At 35.6% G+C, this 18,205-nt stretch overlaps 1 protein-coding gene across 5 annotated transcripts in view; it reads right to left on the bottom strand.

Moving 5' to 3' along the window:
* sulf1 (sulfatase 1) overlaps positions 1-18,205 on the bottom strand; it is a 120,440-nt gene that overhangs the window by 35,837 nt on the left and 66,398 nt on the right. For 2 of the 5 annotated variants that reach the window (XM_066720838.1, XM_066720882.1), the window contains exon 1: positions 14,978-15,308. The exons of 2 other annotated variants lie outside the window; for them this stretch is intronic. The gene's annotated coding sequence lies outside the window, so the exon portion shown is untranslated. Of the gene's footprint in view, positions 1-14,977; positions 15,309-18,205 lie in introns of those variants that run through there. One more of the 5 variants, XM_066720894.1, reaches the window with a different exon arrangement.

The raw sequence follows: 18,205 nt of genomic DNA, 5'->3' as shown, positions 1-18,205 counted from the left end.
GGGAATTTGGTCTGAACTGTATTCGGTCTAAATACTTGTGACCAATTTAGAAATGTAAGGCTTACTTCAAAGAAAAAAGGAAACAATAGGAACATAAAAGATTGCAAGAAATAAATACATGAAAATAAAGGGCTTTAAAATAAAATATCCAGTTTTCTGTTGAATTAACTTAGAAGTTGGAATAAATTATTAAATTGATTTGAAACTCTAAGTCTCTACAAAATATCCGGAAAAACTGCAAGGGAGGGGGTTCAACTAAGGTTAAGAAAAAACTATTCTGAACAATGACAGAAGCCCCATGACAAGCTGTCATGTGTATATGTATGTACAATTCTCCTCCTAGACATACAACACATTGTATTCTGTTAAATAATGTTTAATATAATATAAGGTCTATTTTCATCCCATCACCTCAGCGTGGAAGACCTATGAAGAGCACATTTGGTGAAAGTATCTGATGACCTTTAGACCTGAGCATTACCCACATTGTGATCAATAACAACAGTGTCTGCTAATTAGGTTCCCTGTAGGACAATCTTACTGTAGGGAGACTGAAGAACAGCTTTTCTCTGTATTTTACAGCAAAATGTTTTAAGGAGGAGACAAATTTCACATAGTAGACTTTGACTGATACGCATTTTCATGCAAAACTAACTAATCCAATGCAATAAAACTTACTGATTTTTTTTTTTTTTTTAACAGCTTAGCTTTGGCCAGTTTCATACCTGCACACACGCCTATTTCTGTAAATTGTTTACAGCAACAAACAACTAACACCACAGTAATTTAACAGCCACAGAACATGATAAACAAAAATGACACTAAACCAGATTAGTTTTTTTATTAAGTAACATTTCCCCAGCTAATACTGTGGTTTTCTTGTTATACAACAAGATGTGGAAGAAAGAGCTGACTAAGGGGGTGAAAAGTCATTTTGTTGGCTGAAGTGGTTTCATGATATTGTCACTATTACAGAGTATTAAAGTTAAAAGTAGAGTGGCCATCTTATTGACCCGGCCCATTTTATTTCTTCATTTATGTTATACTAGGAAGAATGTTAGTTAGATTTAGTTAGTGTAAGTGTACTTAATTGCAATTAATATAGTGCCGAAATGTATGGCCACACACATATATAAATATATTTAACTGCAGTACATTCATTCTCTGAAAACGTTATACAAAAGTAAAAAAAAAAAATGAACATGTCATTCACTATTATATGCATTTGTTTTTGAATTATTAAATACCTTATCTATAGACATCAGTATGAAAGAAGATAATCAGCCAGCTACATTTTGTGCTAGTGGCATTTCTTATACCATCCCCCTAGGGTCTTGATTGGAACAAAGACACCAAACAAGTGAACAAAAAGTATATAAACTATATATCTCGTATTGCAGGTTGTCTGATATGTTAATATTAACATATCAACAATGTCTACATGCATCTGTGGGTACTCATGAGAGACTGAATGGGTGGATGTCACATTTTTCAAAAGGTGCGTGCTATGCCCATGTTTGGGTATGTGTTTCAATTCCTGGCATACCCAGGATAACATTTTGCTGCCTGTTTGGGTATTTATAATTTTTTAAGGATTTGCTGCTATAGACTTGCACAAAAATGTGTTAATTAAGTACGGTGCTTGAGATCTCTATTGTAACAGAAACACTATTCTTTGTTATAACACAAACACCATTACAACAAACATAAAATAAGTACACTAACAACAATCTTTTAATTGTAATTAGATTGTATTCAATATTCAAAATTCAATTGCTCATTCCACTCCTGACACATAGTAACCCTTTTTACTTTACCAACTGTCAATTTCTGCACAATATCTGCTCATTTTGGCTGCCGAGTGCAAGAAAATACAGTCGATTCAGGTACCGATCAAATATAATTTCTGGACACTGAGCTCTCAGAAACGAATTATTTTAAATAATTGCATAACACTGCACGCATTCTCATCCAGATTTTTAAGAAACCGATCCTGTATTTGTGTGGTTATATGGATCTGATAATATCACAACTCTGTAGTTTCTATTCAAAACTATGCTGGGTGAGAAAACTGTGTGCTATAAAGAGACCGTTTCAAACGCGACGTGGGAAAAAAAAATGTAAATAACTATTATTTAGTTATCAATGAATATGTTATAATATCAGTCTAAATTCTGTTGATAATGAATAAGTAAGGCAGACAATAATTCTGAGCCATTTTAGTGATTAAAAAAATGACGTTTGTGATGACTACATTTTGTGACCAAATGATTACACATAAATGGTAATGCATGCTAACAATGTATGTTAAGATATGTATGAATGTTTTATTTTTTGGAACTATTTCCAAGTTGGTGATCACCCTTAATGGTGTACGTCCTATAAGAACAACCCATATACATTTTAAAATTATGATATATGGCAACATTTTGGTTCCACTATTCACATTCGATCCTGAAACATCGCAGGCAGAACTGTATATGTTCCTTTTCAGAGCCTGAAATCAAATATTAAATAATCTAAGCGGCATTGACCTTGACCTTCAACTTCGATCTTGGGCCCCTGATTCCGTTTGGATGATAAAAATCACAGAGTGCAGTTTCAAGCCCTTTTGTACCATGTGGCGGTTTGCCTCCAGTTATGGTATTTGACATGACAAACATCATGGTTAGAGATAGAGGGACTATAACTTTCCATTCTAGGCAGAAATCCATCTGGCAGATAATAATGTAAGAATGTGTGGGTAACTGAGTAACCTAATGCTTCCAGATATTATAGTAACCTGAAGTCTCTCCAAAAATAATAATTTGATGGTTGAATTTATTTGAACTCATGCATATATCAATTCGAGTGGGGAGTGAGATCCATTCCAGTGGATTCAGGATGTAATGGTTATAAAACGTTCTGAATACACACAATATGACTTCACCTTTATTCTTGGCTTCAGCTTACTCTTGTAAGCAATCTTGTAGAGTTGTGTTTCCCAAAGGAGTACAGCTGTTTTTGTAGCTGCTGAAAACTTTGCATGGAGTGAGAACATACGCACAGTGCAGAGCTTGTATGTTGATCTAATAAAAGACAACTGCAAGAATGACATTGCAATCATGAGCAGTGTTCAGCTGGCATGCAAATAAGATGACTTTCAACATACATTCCAAACTGAATTTAATCTTCAAGACGTCCATATTTTGAAAGTAGAAAATAATAATAATAATAAAAAGGTCATAAAATATTATATCAGCAAATTATTAGAATTTACCAAAACAGTTTTGCAATGGTGCTATACACTGGCACACTATTTTGTTGGACATGAGCTCGAGACACAAGCATGGTTGCAATTTGCTTTGAGTTTAGATTCAGAAATTACTCCCTAACAACTCCATTCCTGTATGAATATCACAAGCTAGAAAGTTTATTTGAATATCACTGAAAAATGTTATGTCAAAGTATAACATGCTACAGCAAATATTTTCAGATTCCATTGGAATTAGATTCAGTTACCAATTCAAGAGAATGTGTTCTTAAAATATACTAGTCTCTTTTAATGCAATGTTATTTTAAGTTGCACAGCAGTTGCACAGCATGTCTACAGTCTCTTATAATGTACCCAATCTGCATTGAAACAACAAACTGCAACATCCAGAAAGCCCCTTCTTTCTCTCAAAGCTGTAATTATTAAAATCTCGAACAGAGGCTTCAAAAACTGGGAGGGGGTTGAATGCAGCAAACTATTTTAATGCATACATTCTGTAATTTAAGAAGAATGGCACTGGCTTTGTGCAAACAATCTGCACCATGATTACATTAATCTAAAGTCGCTGAAATGGAGAGAGAACCTTTGTAGTCTTTAACCTGGCAGAGCGCAGTCATTAATTATGAATGCATGTAAATATATAATTAAATTAATCCTACTCTAGAGACTTCAAAGATATTTTCTTCATGCCACCAGGTGGTCCAATGGGAAAGCTGAGGGGAGTTTGAGAATGTTAAGAGGGAAATGATTAAAACATATAAGAAGGGTTTCAGTATAGAGGGATCTTCCATTCCATGCATGCTGGTAGTCACTCCCTGCAGAGGCTCCACAGTAGCATAGACGTTAAGAGTGCATGCTTGAAACAAGAAAGGTCACGAATTAAAACAGTGGCACAGGCACCTTCTGGAGGCCCGTTTCCAGACAAGCCTGCTGTGAGTTGTGCAATAATCAGGGAAGTCTCAGGTGGCAGAGTGAAAAACAGCAGATCCAGCACTGTGCTACAGCAAAGCCAGGCTCGCAGCACTATAAACCACTGCATGCAACTTGAAAATGTAAATTGAATAATTGACTTGAATAATTGGAATGTACTGTATGGGCAGGACTGTTTACTCACATGTCTAGATAAGGAGAAGTTATAACTGGAATAAGGAATAACACCACAATTGCTACCAATCCTCTTCATTTTCATTTTTTTTAAACAAATATTTCATAGTGATATAAGAACCAAATTTATTTAAAAACAAAAACAAATGAGCCCTTACATTGTATTACAATGTCACAATGTGTTCTCTTTAGGAAGTCATGGGATTCATATTTCTGGTATTCAATCTTCAGCATGAATTTCCCCAGAAACCCGAAGTGGAAAGCAAGACATAAAACATGGAGGCATTTCATATATCTTTCTTCTCCCTTGGCTTTGGGATAGGAGATGCTTCTCATAATCCACAAACCACAGGCGACCCACAGGGTTGTTAATAACCTTCGATTTTACTATCCAGCTGTCATCAGACTCCAATAGAGTTTCATTCTGAGTTTACTGCAGTATCAAAGCCACAGTATGTAGCACAGTCATTGCCGATTCCTCCAATTAATTATAATCGGAGCCAGACAACGTTTTGAAAAATTCTGTAACTGTAGCTATCAAACCCCCCTACTACCTTACCTTTTAATGGGGTATTCTGTTCCACAAAACCTGAACCGTTAAAAACCTATTTAGGATGGGTTCTGCTCATTTGGGAGGTCTTCCTAAACTTAGTGCTTTTATCTGATTTTCAAAGGTTACTTGGTTTAGAAAGTACTTAGTTCCTTCCTGCTCCTGTCCAAGAAAGCAGCATTCTGTCGAGCTAAGAGCATTAATGAGAGAAGCACACATACAACAGCTCTTTTCCTCATGAAAAGAAGAAATAATGGCACGGTCTGTGCATCCAAAGAATGTTGTATCCCCCTTCTGCAAAAAAAATAGTTTACCAATAACTAAGTAATGCCAAGAATTTTTGTTTAAAAATCTATGTTAAGTATTGGTACATTAACTTCCAAAAATATGGAAGGGGCCATTTGTTGGTGCTTTTGCTGAATGATCGTATTTTGAATGGCTTTGGAAGAAAACAATTTCCCTTCTAGCATACGTGTATAACCCTTGCAAACCACTGTTCCACTAACTTAATTGAAAGTATAACCACTGGGACAGATTTTTGTAACCACGTGCTCTCTGAAAAATATTGGAGAGATCCTAAAGTTTGGCATTTAATTAATAACATCTGTGTGATTTATCGCGTTACACCATTCCTGTGAGTGACCCTTACATATGTAAATGTAAGGCCGGATTAAATCAAAACTTTGACCCAACCGCTAATAGCAAACTACAAACCTGTACATCATAGCGGTTACATTTATGATTAGAAGAAAGTGTCATCTTACTGAAAATGAAGCCGCAACTGAGTACAGTTCTGTAGTTTTCTATTAGCGGGTGGGTCAAAGTTTTGATTTAATCCGTCCCGTAATCTGTGATCTATGTGGGGGCATTTTCTGTAACAGCAGTTGTACTGCATTTGTTCTTTTTAAACTTTTTATGACAACCTGTAGGTTATCATGACACTGACAATGTGGATAATAACTATTCCCATAAAAAACTGGCAGAGTGTCGAAAGCACTTGGGGGTGAAGATGCACATGAAGAGGAAAGAAAGAAAGAAAAACTATTAAACCAGATAGTGGTACAATTTCCAACTGTCAAGTTGCAACTAACAAATGCAACTTCTTTTCACTTGCAAATCCATGTTCTATGGAAAGAAAATCAATAAATCAACACAAATTTCAGTAAAAGCTTTACATTGTATCCACTTCAATAATCCCTGTATTCCTTCTCCACGCAGAGAATTTAGAAGTGTGGCAGAGTTGCAAATCTTAAGACATAAATCCCTTTTTTATGTTTGTCAGCTTTCTTTAAAAGAAAAGACATGTTGTGAGGCTTAGGCAGAATTGCTGTTAAGGCATCTCCTTAAACTACCAGCACCACAGAGCTTTCCACTCTTTGAACATTCATTATACTCTGACGCAGGCAAGCAAAAAGTCTCTGTTATAGAGTTTAAAGATTTAATGACCCATACAGATTTAGAGATGGTGTACACCATTGAGGGCAGTAGTGAGTTGTTCACTAGCTTTGTATAAAATAAAAGAGAGCTTGCTGAAGAATTAACTCAGAATCAAAGAAAGAAAGCAAAAAATTATTAAATCTGAATGACTTTTTTCATAGATTTAATAGGATGGAAAAAACGATTAAACGTGGTATAATAAACAGGAGTTACATCATCAGAACATCCAGGTTCTGTACTTCAGATATAAAGGCCTATGGATCTATGAAGGGATCAATACATTTCAAGGTCATATTATATTTTTACAATGTACCCTTAAGTGGGGGAAGAGGGTGTCAAAAGACAAAATGTATAATATATTTAATGTTGGATGTTAGTGGTTATTAAAAAAATATTTCAGATATTGAAACTCTGGAAGGGAGTGCAACATTTCTGGGGCAAAAAACCCCACATCAGCCTGATCATAGCAACTCTGTGAAAAGAGAGAGATGGCTTGGAAACAGACTTTATTGATAGCAGAGGCAAAGGGACTGGAGGTAGATCTATATAATCTATTTTCTATTATATATTTTGGAACAAGCTATGACACCAGTGTCAACATCACTGCTCTTTCAAAGAGTGTCCCATGGTCTTTAATGTCCATAGTTGACACAAGATCTAGATTTAATCTTATCTTAAAGACAGCACCTCCAATGCTGTAGTGTGCCCTGTCACCACACTGGATTGTAATGTTTTGTTAAGAGGGGATGGTGCCACCTACACTTCCCATCAATACCTTGACTGTCCTCAGAAGTCTCCTCTCTGCAATCTACTCAATTTACATTTTCTGCCATTTAACAACATCAGGCTTCAAGTAGGTATATCTGTTGGCAGAGCAATTACTAGCCTCTAAAAATATATACTTGTACACACAATTGTGATATTGTCCTTGAATTTGTGTGGGTTTATAAAGCAATCCAATTACAAATCCCCAAAACAAAATTAGACACAGAGGTCTTATTGAGCTCTTTAATAGGTCATTCCTGTGACTGAAATTCCACACGTTAAAAAACGGGAGGAGAGGTTAGCTACCTAACAGGCTTTTAACAAGTATTAAAAATCTTTTAGATCAATGAAGTCTCAGATAAGAACAGTTATTTTTACGAATATTACCCTGACCTTAAATCAATTACAGATGGACCATTTTCTGTTCAATTCAGAAACTGCCAGACTCATCTTAACATTCCATATAAACCCTCTAAATATCAAATAACTACCAGTATGTGAATATAAACAGAACGCTTGTGTAAACATTAAAAACACCATTCCCCCTACGCCTTGAATGTAATCAGCAATACTCAAGATACACTGCAAAAACGGACAACATATGACTGGATTGAACTGTAACCTGAAATGTAAACAACAGCTGGATTTAGTATAGAACATAACCACAGCACTAACTGCTGTAACATCTGGAGTGACAGACAGTGGGTTTGAGGCTTCTAATTTGATTCGCACCATTATTTGTATTACTAAGAAAATATGAAGACATTACTACTTAGACATAACAAAGCAAGCCTATTTAGGGAAATGGAAACCCAGCCCCCAACTCTAACCTTAATCAGAAAACTTAAAACTTAAATATGAATGTCAGCATTTTTTTAATAGTTGTATTCAAGATGCACAATTTAAAGTATGAAAGTATTCACTAAACCCTTTGAAGGATTAACATAGATTTACTGATGTCATATTCTTGAGGTTCATTCCATGGTGCAATTAATCAATATAAAAATATTCCACACCAGTATTTGTGAAAGTGCCAACACTTGATACATTTAAAAAACCTGCTAAAAAAATTATTAGTCATAGAAAAGATTCCAGTATGTCTGTATAAAACCAACTCGTTCAGCATTCTTTTTTTTTTTTCTTTCTTTCTTTCTTTTTTAACTCATTAGCTTAGATGTGATAACTACATACTCTCCAAATGGTTATAAACAAAGCGTTAAATGCTCCAGAATCTGATTGTAATCGACAAACAAGAATGCTTTAGAAGTCTACATTTAAGTCAACAGTGTCCCCCAGCATTTTGGAAGTGAATTCCAGACAGAAGCTCAGAAGTTAAATGCTCTGTCACCAACAGTTCTCCAGCAAATATTTGGCACAGTTTGAAACAATACACTCGCAGAATGTAGTGCATGTGCCGGCATATACTGAGATTCAGACTGGATCAGGCAGACAGCAGGAGAAAAGCTATGAATGAGCCCATATGTCATGAGAAGGATTTTCCATTGCAGAGACTTGTAACACTCTTCAACACTCTGTTGTTGTTGTTTTTTCATATTTGCCCTTTCAAATGTTGTTCACTGGAAGCATCTGATCTCAGCCAAACGTTTAATTCAATCTTTTTCAGTTTTCTAACTAATCTGGTCTGGGCATTGACTCTAGTGGCATTTTCAGATTGAGACATAAAATGAGAATTAAATTAATTATACATTTCAGATGCCCTGTATAAAAAGGTGTTTTCAGTTTCAGGGCAGAAATTATAGATATGAAGCTAAAATTAAGATTTTTAAAATAAATTAGTACCAGAACAAAACAACAACAACATTACTCTACTCCACTCCACTGCCAAAAACAAATACTGTGTAGCTACTTCTATTAAATCAGCAAAAAAACTGCTATTTAGAAAACAGTTATGCTTGTCTCAGAATCACAGCAACATGTCATTGCATGCATTGCCAATGTGTGTAAATACCTGACCTCTGGTGAACAAGAACATGACCCATTCTGCCCAAAGGTAAAGCTACAAAAGGGAGGCTGCCCAATACTAAACTAAATCCAGAGGCAGTGGTTTTACTGAAGCTGTAAATCACTACAAATATTTTCAGATTGAGCTTTTAAAGATTTAAAGCCAAGCAATGACCCGGGTAATTGTTGCATAATTATAAAACTGCAAAGTGATTGTTCTTATAACCTATTTAACTGCAATTCATTGTATATAGCCATTCAATCATTCATAAATCTACTGTATTACTGCTGGGGAAGAAAGGGACCTTAATTTTACAAGTGATCAAAGCATAAAATCACCTCTATAATTTATATTTTGTAATGCTTACCCAGTGATCATGCCATGGCAAGATAATTTGGCAATAATACATCATTTATTTACATCATTAATCAGGAAAGTTTAGATTTCAATCAATCTGCATATATATCAAAACTAAAACAAACCATAGCAGATATCTGCTGCAGAATAATATCTCATTTTAATAATAATAACAAGAATAATATGAGATGGATAATAAGAAATTACATCAACACGTGTAAGCATTTACTCAGCATGCACCATCACCAACTGCTACACAATCATCCAGAGATGAACATGTAAGAATCGTTTCTTCTTCACTAGTGACAAAAAAGAAGTGCAAACCAAAGAATAACATGCAGCCCTTTATCTGAGAATAAGCTGTAGTGTGAATTATGCGTTTGCTTGTTCTCCGTTCTAAACCTTCCCAAGTTCAGCCCCCGTCAAATGAAAGCTTCGACCCCCAGCAGCTCAATGTTTTAACCAAGTTTCGTTCTGATGCACTCTGACTGGAGTTTAATTGTATGTGATATAGGCAGACTATTCATTTTCAAATAAAAAACAGATTGCTTCTCTCCAGGGAGCAGATTAATATACAAGAGAGTTGACAGGGCAAGGACAGTGTGGCTCCGAGAGAGCAGAGGGGACACGGCATGACGGCAGGCAGCTCTCTGACCTCCATTCACAAACCACAGCAACACAGCTTCGGCACGGCACACAAAAGGAGAGAACCAAAGCTGCCGCACCAGCAAATGAGAACAACCACTGCCTTTCACTAGAGAAAGGCCTATCTTCTGTTCTGCCCGGTTCAGTCTGTCTCTCAGTTCAGATTCTAAACAGAACGAGAACAAATTAAATTTGTGGGTTAAAACATTTTCATAATTCCCTTTTTTTTCTTTGTAAAGATTCTTATGTTCTTCTGGCGATTTTTCCAAGAAACTGTAATATGAATACTAATGTATCAGCTTTCTTTGAAGCTGAAGCATCTATTTTTTGTGTATTTTTTCCATTCTCTGAAGCTCAGTTTTTAATGATGAATAGATGATGAATGTGTGCGTCTCAACTGGAGTGCTTCACACTAGTTTACAGCATGGCTGGACTTCATTACACACTAATCTTCACAGCTCTCTCCAATTGTCATAGTACAAAGACCCCTCTTCCCTCAACAAAAAAAGAAAATAGCGAATTATACAACCATAATATCCCTACGTATGATGGATCCATGACAAGGACACTACATTTTTCAATACAGGAAAATATTCCTAATAAGCAAAGCAGTTAGCAGTGTTCTTATAAAGATTTATTTCCTTTCTCTTAGGTTTTAGACTATAACTAAACAAGAGTCATGTTCATACACACTTAGACCACAGTTACAACACTCAAGTGTCACTCATCCAAAATCCTAGAAATAAACATTATTGAAATAATATATATTAAAACCCGTACATGAGACATTAACACAAGAGGGCGCCATATTTAACTTGATGACAAGAAAGCAGACTAACGACTGAACCTCCTCCCCGTATACAGACGTATTTAGTAACGATACTGTGAGCAAACCATGTAAACAAACAATACCTTGATAAGTGATAACTGGTCTTGAGAAATCATTTAATATGTTATGTACAATGCAATGCCAAAAAATATGCATTTCAAAGATAACAAGGAGATATTTTATAAATGTATTAAACATTTGCCTGTACTGTTATAAAAAAAAAAACACACAGAGTAAAGCAAGATGGTGAATGCCACCCCCCCCCCCTTCAATCACAGCTATGGGAATAATAATCTACAATTTCCCCTTTGGTATCAAACACCGTAGAAATTCGATGATAACAATGGATATTACTGTTGCTAGGTTGGAAACCTCTGTCGAAAAATGGTCAACTTGACTTGAGCATTTATCATTTCACTGGTAGAATTTTAGAAAGATTGGCCTCCTATGTATCTCAGTAGAAGAAACAATTGTGCCTGGTAACTAAAAGAAAATCAGTATAGAGAATCTCAAAGAAAGTACAGGTCATTATAAATAGTAACAGTAACCATTATAAATAAGTAAAGTACAAAAAGTTAATTCAAAAATGTACTTAATGGTGTATTTGTAGAGTAATGCACTTACTTCCCCATGAATACAGATCACTTATGATAACCCTGCTGCTTGCGTTCACACTCTCACACATTTAACTTTGAATGAAATCCAGTAATTAAAAGTGTTAATTGGATATGTTACCAGTTGGACGACCCCTATATAGAAAGACTGCAAATGGGATTGTGAGGTTAACAAAACAGAATTGCACTAAAATGATGAAAACAAAAACCCTCAAACATTTCAACAATGTACCTTACGAACGTCTTAGCTTCCTTCACAAGCTGCTGAATGATATTTAAAAATGTTAAGCTGTTGAACAGGATAAGCAAGTATAAGGCACTATTTGTCAGAATAAGGTATATTCATAAATATCCATTGCATTCACAGATTTCCTGTGTCCTAAATCCATGGAAAATGGAAAATGATGATTCATATTCTAGATACAGAAAACATGATCCTAGACCTCTGTTTGGTGGTTTATGCATACCAAAATTATGCGGACATGTACATTCCTACTAAGGAAGGAAAATTGCTATATACAACACAACATAACCAGTGAATTATGCAACAGTTTATTAACATGTTCAAAAGGCTACATCATTTTTTAATTTTACTCCAGTTGCTCCTGTTAAAATGTAATTCCTTATAAGGAGTGCACATTACCAACACAGTGCATAAACAGCAGACGGTTTTCAGAAGCTAAACTATATATACGAAAAGGCAAGTTAGCAGCTCACTGTATAGTTCTGACAAATAAGAAACATGGATGGGTGGAGGAGGAACTGTAAGTGGATTACCAAGTATCCAAGAAAGTAAATAAATGATGCTCATGTACCAATAATTGTCATTCACAAGATGGTTTCCTGGGAAAGACACTAATACAAATCAAAAGGTTCCTCATCAAGTTGTTCTCCCAGTTCGAAGCGGACTGTTCTTTTAAAACTAGCCGTTGATTTTAATTTTACGTATCATTTCACAAAAACAGCAACAAGACCTCTCGAAAAAGCTGGCATGATGGGAAGAGTTTCAGATTGAGAATCTTTGTATCAACAAGGGAATTGGCAAAAATGCTAAGTTTCAGCTTCAGCTAGTAAACCACAAAGATTTGTCAAAAGAGCAATGAAGAATGTTTAATTTCCGACATAGTATGTGACTTGAAAAGCTTGGGAAGCAGGAGAGAGAGTTTGTCATAAAATGAACTACATAGAGATGGAAATCGGAGGTCCATTTGTGCCACTCTCCCTGGGCAAGAAATGGTCCCCCTCAAGATTGATTACATCTCTGGCAGCCAAATACATATTTTGCTCTAAATGCATGATTTCCAATACTTCCACTTTATTATTTCAACATATAGAACTAGCGCAGAATCCTTTAACATAACTTGTCTGAAGAGGTAAGAAGTAATGAATACAAAACAGCTACTGTAATAATATTTATGTTGGCAGGTCTGCTCCTGGAATTTCAATTTATTTGTTACAGCTGCTGCTATTGTTTATGTACAGCAATGACAGATTATTTATGTCGTGTTCTTCGATGCACTTGACAATACCTGCGGTGTTTCTTTTTTCAGCTTGTCTTTTAAATGATTAAAAATGTAATAAGCACCAGTTTACACATGTCACTGGAATGAAACCCGAAACCCTTTCTAACATTTTACACTAATTGTCTCTGGTGCAACCAATTCATACAGACTTCTTATAAGATCACAGCATAAGCTTGCTATTAACAAATCTAGGTCATAAGAGATGCTGATTTTGAGTAACCCGGCACAAACAGACATAACACAGAAACCATTCTTAAGCTTTTAAATCTTCCAAGTAAAGTTATATACAATTATTTCCTGGTCTTTGAACTACAATGTTGCTTAAGTGAAAACACTTTCTCACATTTAATTGTACTTTCAGAAGTTTATTGGAAGTGAATTGTGAGAGGAAAATGCAACTGATCTGCTAATATTAGAAGTGTACTCAAAAGCCTGTTCAACATTATGTTTGCAATTGTGATGCACAAAAGGCCTCCAGAAACACCCTTAGAGAAGTAACTCCCTTGCAGATGTTTCTGTAGTTTACTGTGGGCATCTATAAATATTTACTATTCAGTTGCTGTTTTTTTCTTACCAATAAAAAAATAATCCCAATAAACATGTTCCATAAATCAAACTATAGACATGGCAAACTATATTCTTTCAGAATATCCCAGGCTACCCAATACATGGATGAACATTAACAACTACATTAAAAGGAAAAACTACATTTCATATTCTATTTCAAAACAATTTCTCTATTGTATATTGTACACATTTAATTACAAACCAGATATACCACAATTGCTATTTGTCACCTAACACAATTTTAAAGCCCTGTATCATAAAAAAAAAGGTTTTACATCAATAATTTAATTAATATGGAAGAAAATTTGAATCTTTTTTTATATATATTGGGGGTCATGTCACTTAAATTAGAAAGGTCGGAATCCACTTTAAGTATGCTATACCTGTAGCACATGAAAACAAACATTTTAAATGTACATTTCCAGAATACTGGTTTTATAAAGCTTTGCTATTTTTTGGAAAATTATCTTCCCCTAAAACAGTACAACTCTCTTTGCAAACACTTCAGACACTATACATTGCCTTAATCAATATATAAATAATATATATAATTTAATTTCATTATTTCAGAAATGAAACATCAATTGCAGACTTGAAACATCAATTCTGGGTTTCTGTTGGGAATCTTGCAGCTTTAAGAGTGTATACGAAAGAAGTTCTTGGACAGGACATGTATTATACTGCAAAGGTTTATAAGACAAAATTGCTTAGTTACTGTGTATATATACACACACCTCTATATAGAATTGCACTGACTTAATACCTACCCATAAGGAAATACTGAAGGGCAATACATCTACTTGGGGAAAATTGTAGCCTACATGTAGTGTCATTAGGGCTGTATACATATTTTGTAAAGTCACTAGTAACATAATGAAAAGCACCTATGCTAATAGTACAATTCACTTTGAAAAATGCCCATATTTATATAAAGAGGGGGCAAATAATCTATCAAAGTTCACATTTCTACTCCTAGCATACCAACAGAAAGAAATTTGAAAGGTGCTTCTGTTTTTAGAGATTAGCATCAACTTTTGTATTACTAAGGTATTTAAAAACAAATCTTTAATATCTATACATTTCATGTGAGTGACAGATAGTTTAAGTCTGCTATCATTAATCCCTGCAGCCACCACAGTATTTAAAAAGTTAAACAGATCCAATAACTCAGAAAGTGCAGACTTGAGTTCTGCTCTGTATCAATGTTGATTAAAAGATTTAAGCCTCCTTCATATCTTTCAACTTCAGACTGGATTCCTAGAGGATCTGCAACTGTTGCTGCTTGCAAGTGTGCTGCAAAAAACAGAATATCTGAAAACAATCAGAAAGTGAGAGAGAGAGAGAGAGAGAGAGAAAGTATTTCACATTACCTGGTTCAAAACAGGATTCTTGTCTCTGTTCTCCCTCTAATAAAGGTTCACACTTGAGGACCACACAGCTCCTGGAAGACAACCTTCCTACCCTAATCCTTTCTTGAATGTGATGACACACACTAACCCCAACCATCTGTTGAAACACGTCCTCAAGCACTCAGCACAGTGGTGTGTCAAGACAAACTACCCAATCCAATCACTGAGGCTGCTGGGTGGCTCTTAAGAAGCAGGAGGCAGGGACAAGGACATGAAGAGAGAGAGAGAGAGAGTGATAGAGCGAGAGAAAGAAAAAAAATATATATTATAGGTTTTGAAAACTCTGCACAGTAACCTGAGATTTGGAGTGAGAAATAATTGCTATAAAAAGAAGAAAGGGAGGAGGTGCCAGGGGAGAGGTTTGGGGGGAGTGGATTATTCCTGCTGACCAGTTATGTTACTTCTCACAACTCCCTGTAATTCCACAGGAACCTGGTGACCCTCGCTGGGAGACTCACGCTAGCTCCAATACAACTTCATTCCTCTTTAAAACCATCCACTGGGAGCCACCCCCATCCACAAAGAAGGAACGATTCATCTGAGTATGTGGTAGAGCGATTTGAATTAAAACGAATACAAAAAAAAGAAGGTGAAGTGTTGCCTCTGTGGTGTGCTGCCGTTTTCACTAAACTGTTACATCTGCAGCTACAGCAGCGCGAGCAGCTCCGCTCACACCTCCATGTGAGAACTCCGACTCCCACTCGCGCATTCCTTCCTTCCAAACCAGTCGCCTCCAGTTCCAGAGAGGAAAGACAGAAGGAGAGAACTGGTCTGAGGTTTAGCTTTGTGGACCTTTAAGCACAAAGTAGGAGCATGTTGAACAGGCTTTGCTTTTAACATGCGTGGACACACTCAAAAAAAGTTTGAGGGCTTGTCAAAACAAATGAGTATGATGCAGATTTCCCTTCAACTTTTTTATTTTTAACAGATTAATTTGACTTGGGGACTGGTTAAAAACAACGCTTTGTTTTTAACAATGCTGAAGGATAATCAAAACTTTTGTTTTCCGTAGATGTTGTTTTTACCTTACTTAGAAATTGATTTAATGAATTATCATTTAATCAATTTGTCTAATCTAATTATGATCTGAAAGGGTGATTTGTTTTGTCTTCTTTCAGATATTCACACTTGTAATAAACTAAACCGATTAATCCAATTCTTCCTTTTAAACTGCTTTGCACTTATAATGCAGGCTATGAATAGTATCATTAAACTCATTCCAAACAATACTGGTGTTTAGCCATAATGCTTCAAAGCACCAACTTGACTTAATACACATTTTAAACAAGTCCAGGTATCAGTTAGTTCTAACAAAACCAGAGCTGTTAATCAGTACAGAGAGAAAGAAAACAAAAGCTGCTAAGAGCTCCCATTTACATTCTTAGCAGATTTCACACCCGCTTAGTTGGTATCTATTTCACGCTAACAGACAGAGACTGCTTAAGCAGATGCTGATGAACCCTCTGAACAGAAATCTCATAATCTGTTATATCAAAATAAACATGCAAAACAGACAGTGTCAACAAAGGTAAACGACAATACAGGAGAAAAGCAGCTGGTGTTAAAAGAAAAATAGTCTTCATTATCCTGTTAGTTTTTTTAACACTCCTCATGTTGCAGTTAAAGACAGAAGGGTGGAAAGTTAGGATTTCTTAAAGCGGGACGTGACTTGACTCTTTCAGTCTTAAACTCAATCTCCTCAAAAGTCTTCATGTAATAAGAGGGGTCAAGACAGGAACTCTGATATGAGCCACCAGATGGCAAAATGTGACTTAACAACACATGGATCTTTCCACAGAAGCACAGTCACTACCGATTTTCTCAGATCTGAAACAAGTTAATTCCACATAAGAGGTTTTATTGCAGCTCCACAGCATAAACTGGCAATAGCTCTGTCAGTGTCTTCATAACTAACAGCACAACTCAAAATTGTATCTAACTTTTTCAGTTGTCTTGTAGAACTTGTTAACTTTTCCTTGCCTTGTCATTCAAGTTTTTCGGTGACACCATACCATAGTTTTTATCATATATTCAGCAAGGGGCAGGGAAGGGGAGTCATTTCCAACAATTACATTCAGAAGGAAGCCATAAAAGTGAAAATCAAAGCAAAGGGAAAATCCATTCCCCATGAGAGTTCTGTAGACCATTCCCAGTTCTAGTTTTTAAATTACACTTATTATTCTCAAATCCAAATTAAGAGCTGGGCTGCTGCCTGTCAAATAAATAATACAAGGCACATTTGTAGAAGCAAATACATCAGTGTGAATTATAAAACAATGTAGAGTGTATAATGCATTTACAAACACACACATATACCCATCTTTACTTAGTCCACGTAACAATAAGAGATTCAGAAGTTTTAGAAACTTTTCACACGTGACATTTTCTGAATTCACAAAGGAACCCCCACCCCCTCTACAACACACACACCCACCCACACACCCACACCTCTATCCCCAACCCCCACACTGGAGCAGGCAATTTCTAAAGACCTTTGAGGCTGGCCAAGGGCTAACAATGCATTGTGGTCTTACTGGGATAAGATGGCTGTCAAGGTTTTACAACTTTTCATTATCCAAGTCAGCTTGCTTGCCATCACTACAAGTTAAGCATAAGCATGATTATTATTAGTTATATATTTAAAAAAGTATTTACAATATGATCCCCCACCCATTTTGTTTTATTGTTTTTTTTTTATGCGTGTAATTTCTGGTCTTAGTTAATCAAATAAAAATAAAAATATGTAATCCTTCTGAAATCATACACACCCATAAGCAGATGGAAAAAAAACATTAAAATTGGAGATATGAAGGAAACAGAGATGTATATGTATTAAATGCTTTCCCTTGTTTTTGATTATCTATCAGTACAAATATGTTTATATGCAGATTTGAAAATAAAGGCAAGACGTCTGTTACAATAATACATACAAAAATGCTGATTCTTTTCAATTTTGAGTCCTGGCATCAGAAAAGAGTCCACTGTGTTGTTTTGGCACATTAGGAACACCATATATTACTCAGCCTCAACTTTTATTGGTGTATTTCTTTCCTGAAATTAATGAACAATCCTGCTAAAAACACATCTAAGGCATTACTGTGGGTGTTGAAGCGATGTAGAAGACCGTGTTGTCACCAATACAGACCAAGAAAACTCCCTTGACAGTCATTACATTATATCCCATTATCC

This window comes from Amia ocellicauda, chromosome 2 (assembly GCF_036373705.1).
Source record: "Amia ocellicauda isolate fAmiCal2 chromosome 2, fAmiCal2.hap1, whole genome shotgun sequence".
Taxonomy (NCBI): Eukaryota; Metazoa; Chordata; class Actinopteri; order Amiiformes; family Amiidae; genus Amia; species Amia ocellicauda.
The sequence above is the reverse complement of the archived record's forward strand: the minus strand, read 5'-3'. Positions and strand labels throughout refer to the sequence as shown.